The following is a 9953-nucleotide window of genomic DNA, read 5'->3' as shown; positions in this document are numbered from 1 at the left end:
CGAGACCCGGGCCGCCGGCCGCCGAGCGACCCTCGGGCCGCGGGCTCCCCGAGAGCCGGGCCGCCGGCCGCCGAGCGACCCTCGGGACGCGCGCGCCCGAGACCCGGCCCGCCGGCCGCCGAGCGCCCCTCGGGCCGCGGGCGCCCGGGACCCGTGCCGCCGAGCGGCCTGTAGGCTCCGTGGCCGCGGGCCGCCGAGCGACCCTCGGGCCGCGGGCGCCCGAGACCATGCCCGCCGGCCACCGAGCGCCCCTCGGGATGCGGGCGCCCGGGACCCGGGCCGCCGAGCGGCCTGCAGGCTCCGTGGCCGCGGGCCGCCGAGCGACCCTCGTGCCGCGGGCTCCCCGAGACCCGGGCCGCCGAGCGGCCTGCAGGCCGCCGGCTGCCGGCTGCCGGCCGCCGAGCGACCCTCGGGCCGCGTGCCCCCGAGAGCCAGGACGCCGGGAGACCGTCAGCACGCGCAGACTCGGGCTGCGCAGCCCCGGGCTGCCGGTGGACCCGCGGGCCCGCGGGACCCCGGTCAACCAGCAGGCCGCGCCGTCCCGTACCGCCGGGTAACCAGCACGGCGGCGGTCCCAGGCCCTCCACGCCCGTGCTGCCGAGCGGTCTGCAGGCCGCGGGCCGCCGAGCGACCCTCGGGCCGCGGGCGCCCGAGACCATGCCCGCCGGCCGCCGAGCGACCCTCGGGCCGCGGGCGCCCGAGACCCGGGCCGCCGGCCGCCGAGCGACCCTCGGGCCGCGCACGCCCGAGACCATGCCCGCCGGCCGCCGAGCGACCCTCGCGCCGCGGGCTCCCCGAGACCCGGGCCGCCGAGCGGCGTGCAGGCCGCGGGCTGCCGGCCGCAGAGCGACCCTCGGGCCGCGGGCGCCCGAGACCATACCCGCCGGCCACCGAGCGCCCCTCGGGATGCGGGCGCCCGGGACCCGGGCCGCCGAGCGACCTGCAGGCTCCGTGGCCGCGGGCCGCCGAGCGACCCTCGGGCCGCCGGTCGACTTGCAGGCAGGTCGACCAGCCGGCCGCGGGCCGCCGAGCGCCCCTCGGGCCGCGGGCGCCCGGGACCCGGGCCGCCGAGCGACCTGCAGGCTCCGTGGCCGCGGGCAGCCGAGCGACCCTCGGGCCGCCGGTCGACTTGCAGGCAGGTCGACCAGCCGGCCGCGGGCCGCCGAGCGCCCCTCGGGCCGCGGGCGCCCGGGACCCGGGCCGCCGAGCGGCCTGCAGGCTCTGTGGCCGCGGGCCGCCGAGCGCCCCTCGGGCTGCGGGCGCCCGGGACGCGGGCCGCCGAGCGACCTGCAGGCTCCGTGGCCGCGGGCCGCCGAGCGACCCTCGCGCCGCGGGCTCCCCGAGAGCCGGGCCGCCGAGCGGCCTGCAGGCCGCGGGCTGCCGGCCGCCGAGCGCCCCTCGGGCTGCGGGCGCCCGGGACCCGGGCCGCCGAGCGGCCTGCAGGCTCCGTGGCCGCGGGCCGCCGAGCGACCCTCGGGCCGCGGGCGCCCAAGACCCGGGCCGCCGGCCGCCGAGCGACCCTCGGGCCGCGCGCGCCCGAGACCCGGGCCGCCGGCCGCCGAGCGACCCTCGGGCCGCGCGCGCCCGAGACCATGCCCGCCGGCCGCCGAGCGACCCTCGGGCCGCGCGCGCCCGAGACCATGCCCGCCGGCCGCCGAGCGACCCTCGGGCCGCGCGCGCCCGGGACCCGGGCCGCCGGCCGCCGAGCGACCCTCGGGCCGCGCGCGCCCGGGACCCGGGCCGCCGGCCGCCGAGCGACCCTCGGGCCGCGCGCGCCCGAGACCATGCCCGCCGGCCGCCGAGCGACCCTCGGGCCGCGCGCGCCCGAGACCATGCCCGCCGGCCGCCGAGCGACCCTCGGGCCGCGCGCGCCCGGGACCCGGCCCGCCGGCCGCCGAGCGACCCTCGGGCCGCGGGCGCCCAGAGACCCGGCCCGCCGGCCGCCGAGCGACAGCACGCGCGGACTCGGGCTGCGCAGCCCCGGGCTGCCGGTGGACCCGCGGCCGCCGCTTGACCCGTGTATGCTTGCTGTTCATCTCCTGGAGATTCCTGCACCAAGCTGATTGAATGAGGAACATGGAAGCACTGTATATAGGCTTTGCATTTTTCTCTTCGTTTCCTGTACTTTGCCTTCGTTTCCTTTGCGTGTGCTCTATTTTATTGTACATGTTATATTGCTTGTTATTTTTTTATTCATTTAAGGTAGGACCGCTTTTATGCGTTTCTACACCTCCCCGCCCCCCCCCCCCCCCCCCGCCCCGCGTCTCCCTCCTCTGGTGCCCGCCCCAAATGAGGTCGCATCATCTTTCATAGTGTACATCCTGGGCCAGCATAAGCTTTCCAAGAATAAAATGCCCCCCCGCCTTTCCTTCCCAAGGACACCACGAACACCTCCTGTCCTGTGCAGTGCTTTTTCACCCACCGCCAGCAGAGGGCCCTCTCTGACAGACCCAGGAACTCCCCTGCTCCGAGTCATCCAGGAGAGGCTGTTCCGTTCTGTGTGAAACGGGTGGGGTGGGCTGATGAGACATCATTGCTTAGAAGGCCATCGGGTTCACCGGTTCGGTGGCAAGAGAGAACATCCTCATCCTCCTTGAGGTTGACTCGGAAGGTCTTCGGGCCCGCAGGACACCGCCCCCAAATGGGCCTCCGTGGCATAGGGAGATTTTGCCATGCGAGGTGACAACAGGAGGGGAACACGGACCCTCCTTTCCTTCTCCCGTCTGAAAGCAGGAAGAAAATCTCTCACGGGAACAGGGTGGTGGAGGGGGCGGCCGGGAGGTGTAGAGATGAGGACTGACTGCTTTCCTGTCTTAAGAAATCACGAATCATCCAAGTGGGACCGCTCATAACACACAGAGGACAGAAGTGTGGACGAGATGAGGAGAATGTGTAAGGGAACGTCTTCCACAAGAACTCTTTTCCATAGGCCGACTTCAAGACTTTCCAACATCTCTAGGTTTAGGGGTGGACTGAGTGCCATGAAAGAATGGACATTCAGCAGCCTGTCTACATCATCTCCAAAGAAGGGAAAATGCTGAAACGTCCCTAGCTCCACAAGCCTAAGGGTCTCCCTGCTCCGGAGAGTTGGAGCATATGCGTGCTTCCATGCCTACACAGATCTTGCGCTTTAGGGAAACCACAAACTAGGCAGGAGCCTGGACTTCTACAAGGCAGTCCATGTTCACACGGGTCACTGTGGTTGGCTTCCTTACTTTCATTGGATTGGATTGGGGTGGGGTGGGGTGGGGTGGGGTGGGGGGCGGGGGGGGGCGGTGACAAATGTCCAAGGATGAGGCATCCTAAAGAAGGAACGTGTGTGGTCCAAGCTACCCGAGGTCGCCATCCTCATTGTAGGAAGAGGACCTCTTTGGGGAGTGTGGGGAGGGGGGAGGCAAGGTAGAAGGTATGCAGATAAGGTTTGGGGGAGGGAAAAAAAGACATTTCGGTCCTAAAGCTAGTCATTTCGAAATGGGAAACAAAGGACACAAGGGAAAAGCTAAAACTGGGCACAGGCGATTGGAAAAGGTTTCTGAGGAGAAGAATCTTCGGAAAGGAATGGGAACCGTGGTCAGGACTGCTTAAGATGAGGATGGATTCAAGGACACACATGAGTGTTCGTATCAACAGGAAACCAGTGCAAAACTAGAATTCAGTTTTCTGTCTCTCGGTGAAAAAGGCCAACTTTGGGCTCGGGCTTGGGTGTTTCTTCTATTGCTCTGCTCTCTCCGTCATGAGAGAGAAAGCTTTCCTTCCTTTTTCCGGAAGGAAGGAAGGAAGGAAGGAAGGAAGGAAGGAAGGAAGGCAGGCAGGCAGGCAGGCTTATGTCTTCTAAAAATCATCACTTCTTTTCTAGGTTACCTTTATCAGGTCTTGGGGGACTCACGTGGACTTAGTCCTCTTGATATTCAAAGAGCCAGGGTTGGCTCACAAGGAAAGAGGCTTCTCTCTTTGCCTAGCAAGTCTTTCCCTGGGATGTGGGTGACGTGGCTAAGGAGGCACTGTTCCCCAGTGACCTATCTAACTGTTTTACACTCGTTGGGGTATTTTGGACACATTTGCCCCCAAACCGAATGACACATGAAGTCTTTTGCACTTAGAATGCATGTTGAGAGAGGATCCAAGAGGAGAGGGCCTAGCTCAAGAATGTGTTCTCTCTCCTTCGAAAGCAGAGCCATGAAACGGAGTAGGCTTCCTGGAGAGGTTTCCTGACATGGGAAGCGTTGTCGAAGAGGAAGGAACGTGAAGCCTTCTTTGGCTTGTGTCTATACACGGGTGTGTTCCAGCTGCTCTGGAAATGATGGGATCCTTCTTCTCTGCCCTGGCATACAGGGTTTTCGGTCGTCCAAATGGAGGCTCACACGACAGGGACTGAGCCCAGTATCAAGGAGATATTCCACCCGAGTTTCATGCCGAGGCGGCAACAACAGCCTCTTGAAAGATGATGGGGGGTGGGGGGGGGCCACACGTGGATCAATTCCATTCTGTCCATTCAACAGAGGGTCGGGGCTACAGCAGACCCCAGAGAGGGACAGCAGACCCCAGAGAGGGGCAGCAGCCCGGCCGGCCACTGGGTCTCCATGTCTCAGGCTTCCTGGGGAACCTCACCCCCCCCCCCAGGTCCCCGCCGCCCCCCGCATTCCGCCACCCACCTTGGTGCATTTCGAATGGCTCCAATTGTAAATAGATGCTGGTGGGAAGATTTCTACAGGTTACCTGCAATGGCTGACCTGTCATGCTTGTCACCCTGGGGGAAAACAATTCTCTTTGTCCCCAGAGGCGTCAGACCTCCTCTCTCAGGAACCCCTGAGCCCCGGCCACTGGACTTCACTCCACTGGCACGTAGTAAGGGTCATCCAAACGTTCCTGTGACGGTGAGTATGGTTTCCATGTGGGTTGAAGCCTTCCCTTGCTGCAAGCCTTCTGTCCTCACCATGGCATAGAGACGGTTAAAAAAAAATTGTGTTTGCCACTTTGGGTATACCTTCCACAGCCTGCAGTGATCAAGGCACCCACTTCGCTGGGCAAGTCCTATGAGCCTTCACAAAAGCTCTTGCAAACTTCTTGGGACCATCACTTTTCCAGTCACGCTCAATCATCAGGCAAGATTGACAGGGCCGATGGGAAAACTGGACTCCGAGAAGAACGAGTGACCTACGTGGGGCTGAATGAACTGAGGACTAGGATGATAGTGTGTGTATGACTACTTGTCTACAATAGGACTGATTGGGGAAGCCGCTGGGGGCGGGGGGGGGGGGGGGCAGGGTGCGGATACCTTAGGAGCTTGGGATGAACATATACACATTCCTATACGTAAAGTGGATAATCAACAAGCTCTTACGACTTGGCACAGGAAACTATACTCAATACTTTGTAATAACCTGTAAGAGAAAAAAAATCTGAAACAGAATCTATATCTATCTATCTATCTATCTACCTATCTTTCTATCTAAATCACTGTGCTGTACACCTGAAACTGCACGACATTATAAATGTCCATTATTTCAAACAGAAAAGAATCTCCTAACCTGAGTGAGAGAGAGAGAGAGAGAACAGGACGGATTGTGAAATCTTTTCTTTTCCAGCTACAAGGGAAAATGAAAACAAACAAAACCCAATTTATTTTAAAAGTTGGACATCCATTTGGTGACTTGTACCCTTGTCAGCAAAATGGAATCACTTCTCTTTTTCTCCCTACCTGCTCCGTCCAGAATTCAGAAACTCTCCGTGAGGCTCCTTATTTCTTTGGCAAGAGAGTCACTTGCACGCGTTCCTTAGAGGCCCACGTTACGTTTCCATAAAACGGGAATACACACTTGTGGATATGAGATTCTGGTGCTATTCATTTTCCTTAGGGTGTTGCTTTTCACCTGAAAACCGGACTGGATCCTGAAGTCTTTCAAGTTGCCCCCAATATCTGGCTACAACTCTCTCCATGAATGTTTCCCACTTTCGCCACCCTTTTGACTTGGCATCACTGACAACGAAAACGGCCCTTTGCCTGAAGCCCTACAGACCGAAGCTGCAGGACTTGGTGAAAACTTTAGAGACATGGCCACCACAGCTCCTGTGGAAACCATCCTGGTGCCTGTTTCTGTGAGAGCCACTCTGAAAGTCGAACCAAACACCCGACATCATCACAGCCATTTCAAACTGCTAAAGTTGCTTCCACCCTAACATCTACAAATCTTCTTCACTGACACCGCCCCCCACACGCTCCCCCCCCCCCCCCCACTGGTTTATAATCGGCTCCAGTGATGGACCTTTGTCTTCCTTTGGTTTCCATACAAGTGCCTCTTAGGAAATAACCTGATTGCTTGCACCACAGGCCTAGTTTTTGGGAGCCCATCAACATCACTGCCTCCTGAGAGGAGATATGATAACTGTTTCACAGAACCGACCTGTTCTCAGAACTCAGAAACAGTTTCCATGAAATGGAGGCCTCTACTAACCTATTTTCTCCCTTTCCCTCCCTCCCCGCCTCCCTCCCTCCCTCCATCTCCCTCTCCCTCACACACACACACACACACACACACACACACACACACACACACACACACACACAGTCACCAGGTCAGCTTTCAATATGTTCAGAGTAGGCCGCCCCAAAATGTGTCTCCTTGAATTCAAGTCGCTTAAGAACTGGACAGCACAAGACCGGACATTCTGGCCCTCCTTTCTGTCCTCCCACAGCAGAGCACGATCTCAAGTTAAGACGTTTGCTTCCACGCATGTCCGTGATTCTCAAATGGTTTAGTGGGGTTTCCTGGGTTAGGAAAAAGAGGGGACTCCTATTTGCCTGAGACAAGGAGAAGTTCTCACACAACCTTCACCCATCCCTCCCTCCCTCCCTCCCTCCCTCCCTCCCTCCCTCCCTCCCTCCCTGCAGTTTGGAGGGGGCAGCCTAAGGGTGGGGAAATTGGGGAAGGAAAAAAAAAAGCCGTTCGATAAAGGGGAGCTCGAGGCAAAGTCAAAGGCTCCCGATCTGACCGGAGAGCATTCTGCATTTGAATGAAGCGATTGAACAAGGCCCTGCGGAATGAAGCGTCCGGACTTCCCCTCCCCCTCTCCCGGCAACTATCAGCCCTGGCGACTTGGGAAGGAGCGAGCGGTGGAGAAGCGGGCGGGGGCGGGGGCGGGGGCGGGGGCGGGACCAACAGACAATAGCCGCTGCCTGCCTGCCTGCCTGCCGGGCTGAGGCCTGAGGGCTGCGGGCCACGCTGGTTTCTGCAACTCAATCCCTTCCAGGAAGCACCTGTGATGACTGCTTGGCAGGGAATGGTCAAAGCTGAACTCTCTTGGCCTATTTCTGAAAAAGGCCTGAGTCTCAGCTACGACAGATTTTCTGGATTTCTTGGCCCATGCGCAGACCCGCACCCTCCCATCCTGTCAGATCCTTTGTACCCACACCTCCCCTGGGAGAGTTCGTTGGCCTCGTCTGGAACATGAACAAGCAAAACCAAACATAGTGTGACATGATGTATTGGTCTTTATTGAAAAGAAACGTGCTCCTCTCGCACACCTGAGGGCAGGAAGCAAAGGCACGTTCTCAGCAGGACGGGGGACAGGGAACCCGAACCCAGGCCGGTCAGCAGTGGCCCCCTGCCCCCCACCGCCCCGCCCTCCCCATCCCCGTCTCTCCCAGGCCCACGTGGGGCCTCCCTTCCCTGCCTCTCTCTGTGCCCCTCGTCTCCAGCTCCCCCAGCCCAGCTTCCGCACCCCCCCCCCCCCCCGGCCCCGGGAAGGGGAGGCATGTCTGTCCCAGCTCCAGTTCTGATATTTCACTTGTGAAACTTCCCTAGGCCCAGGTGCCAGCTTGCCGTCCTGCTGCTTCATGTCCGTCTCTATCAGCCATGCCCAAAGGGCACGGGAAATTATGGACAGCAAATAGCACACCTAGACGGTGTGTGCGTGGGGGGGGGGGGTGTCCCTTCTCCAGGAAGCAGTGAGGGAACAAAAGGAGGCCTGGGGGAAGGAGTCCTGGGTGCCTATCATCGCGCCCCCGCCCCCCCACCGCCCCGCAGAGCACCATTCATTTCCATCTCCGCATCTGAAGGACACATAGTCCTGGTTGAAGCAACTTGATGAGGATTCCCCTCCTAACGACGTGACAGAACCTATGAAGAACTGCACTCCTTGAATCCATAAATGCTAACGGGATCCAAGGAGTTTTCCATCAATGGCAGAAAAAGAAATGGTCCTGAACATAATAACTGCCAAGTATTCCTCTAGACGAGGCATCATTCACTTTTTCTTAACTTTTTTTCTTTTCATGTTTTACAATAAACTGTATATATTTAGAGTGTACAATTTGGTACCACCAATCTTCCAATTCATTCCCCCCAACCCTCCCCGCTTTCCCCACTTGGTGTCCATATGTTTGTGCTCTACATCTGTGTCTCTCTTTCTGCCTTGCACACCAGTTGATGTGTACCATTTTTCTGCAGTCCACATATATGTGTGAATATACAATATTTGTTTTTCTCTTTCTGACTCACTCTCATTCACTTGTTAACAACAGTAACGATGACGACGACAAGGACAAGGATAAGGACCGGAAAAACAACAACAGAGAGAGCACTGGGCGAGTTTTCCACTTCTTAAAGGAAGGAGGCCGTGTTCCCAGGCAGGTTGGCTCAGCTGCACAGTTCCCTCCGGTGACTATTCCTGGGGGCACCGTCGAGGTGATGCACGAAACACACAGGAGGAGGCCTTCTTGAATGTCCTGCCCAGGAAATGGGGACATGATTCAGCAGTGGCGATGGCTGCCCTTCTCTTTAGGGTGACACACGGCCTGATGGCACCGGGCAAACCCTCCCCTCCCTCCCTCCCTCCCTCCCTCCCTCCCTCCCTCCCTCCCACCTACCTTCCTTCCTTCCTTCCTTCCTTCCTTCCTTCCTTCCTTCCTTCCTTCCTTCTTGAGGCTCTTGGCCTCCCCACTGAAAGGAAGAGCCCAGGGCCCAGCAGCAAAGACCTTCTGCTGATCCTTGCCAGGGGGCTCTCATTTTACACACTTGAATAGGATCAGTAGACACCGTCATCTCATGAGAAGCAGAAAATATCATCTAAAAGCCTACTTTCCTGGTGTCTCAGCGTCCAGGGCTCCTCCTTCTCAGGGATCTTGTGCTCTGTAGGGATAATTCACATGCTGGGGGAGTAGGTTCCCAATAGCATCTTATGAAATGGATTACAGGATGTCTTCCTTTGAAAAAGATAAAGATTATTTGGGAAAGTTATTCATATGAAGCACATGGATGATATCCTCTCTGATCTATATATTAGAGTTGACCGTTGAACAACCAACATGGGGGATTAGGGGGCCGACCCACACACACACCATTGAGAACCCATGCATAACTTCACAGTCCAAGCTCTGTATCGGGGCTTCCACCTCTGGGTACTCAGCAACCAGAGATCCTGCAGTGCCATAGTGCACAGCTATGGAAAACATCCCCTTATGAGTCACACACACACACACACACACACACACACACACACACGCGCGCGCGCACGTGCTCGAGCGCAGACATCTCAACTTTGTTACCCAAACGTTAGTGGTGTTCGAATAATCTTAGAAGTGATGACTGCTGTCTGATGAAATCAATGGATCCATCAATCAATCTATGACACTACACTTTGTATTTCCTAGTCTCAAAATTATTTGGAATTTGGCTCCTTAGAAGTTTAGCTTGGTCCTTCAAGGACAGTGTCAGTTGGAGAGAAAATAACATTTCTTCAAATCATGGAAGTGAAATAGTCCTGGACGCTTATGTGAAACATTAACATAATTTTTCTTCTTTATTTTATAAGATAACTGGAATTAGGAAGAAAATCTCCTCGTGAAAAACCAGGTGCTACCTTTCCTTGACTGATGATCGAAGAGGAGAAAGCATTTTCTGGGCCCATGCAACTTGAGAGAAGTTCTAACTTTTCTGGAAAAGAAAGATTCCCAC

This window comes from Hippopotamus amphibius, chromosome 15 (assembly GCF_030028045.1).
Source record: "Hippopotamus amphibius kiboko isolate mHipAmp2 chromosome 15, mHipAmp2.hap2, whole genome shotgun sequence".
NCBI lineage: Eukaryota > Metazoa > Chordata > Mammalia > Artiodactyla > Hippopotamidae > Hippopotamus > Hippopotamus amphibius.
Note: the sequence above shows the minus strand (reverse complement) of the source record.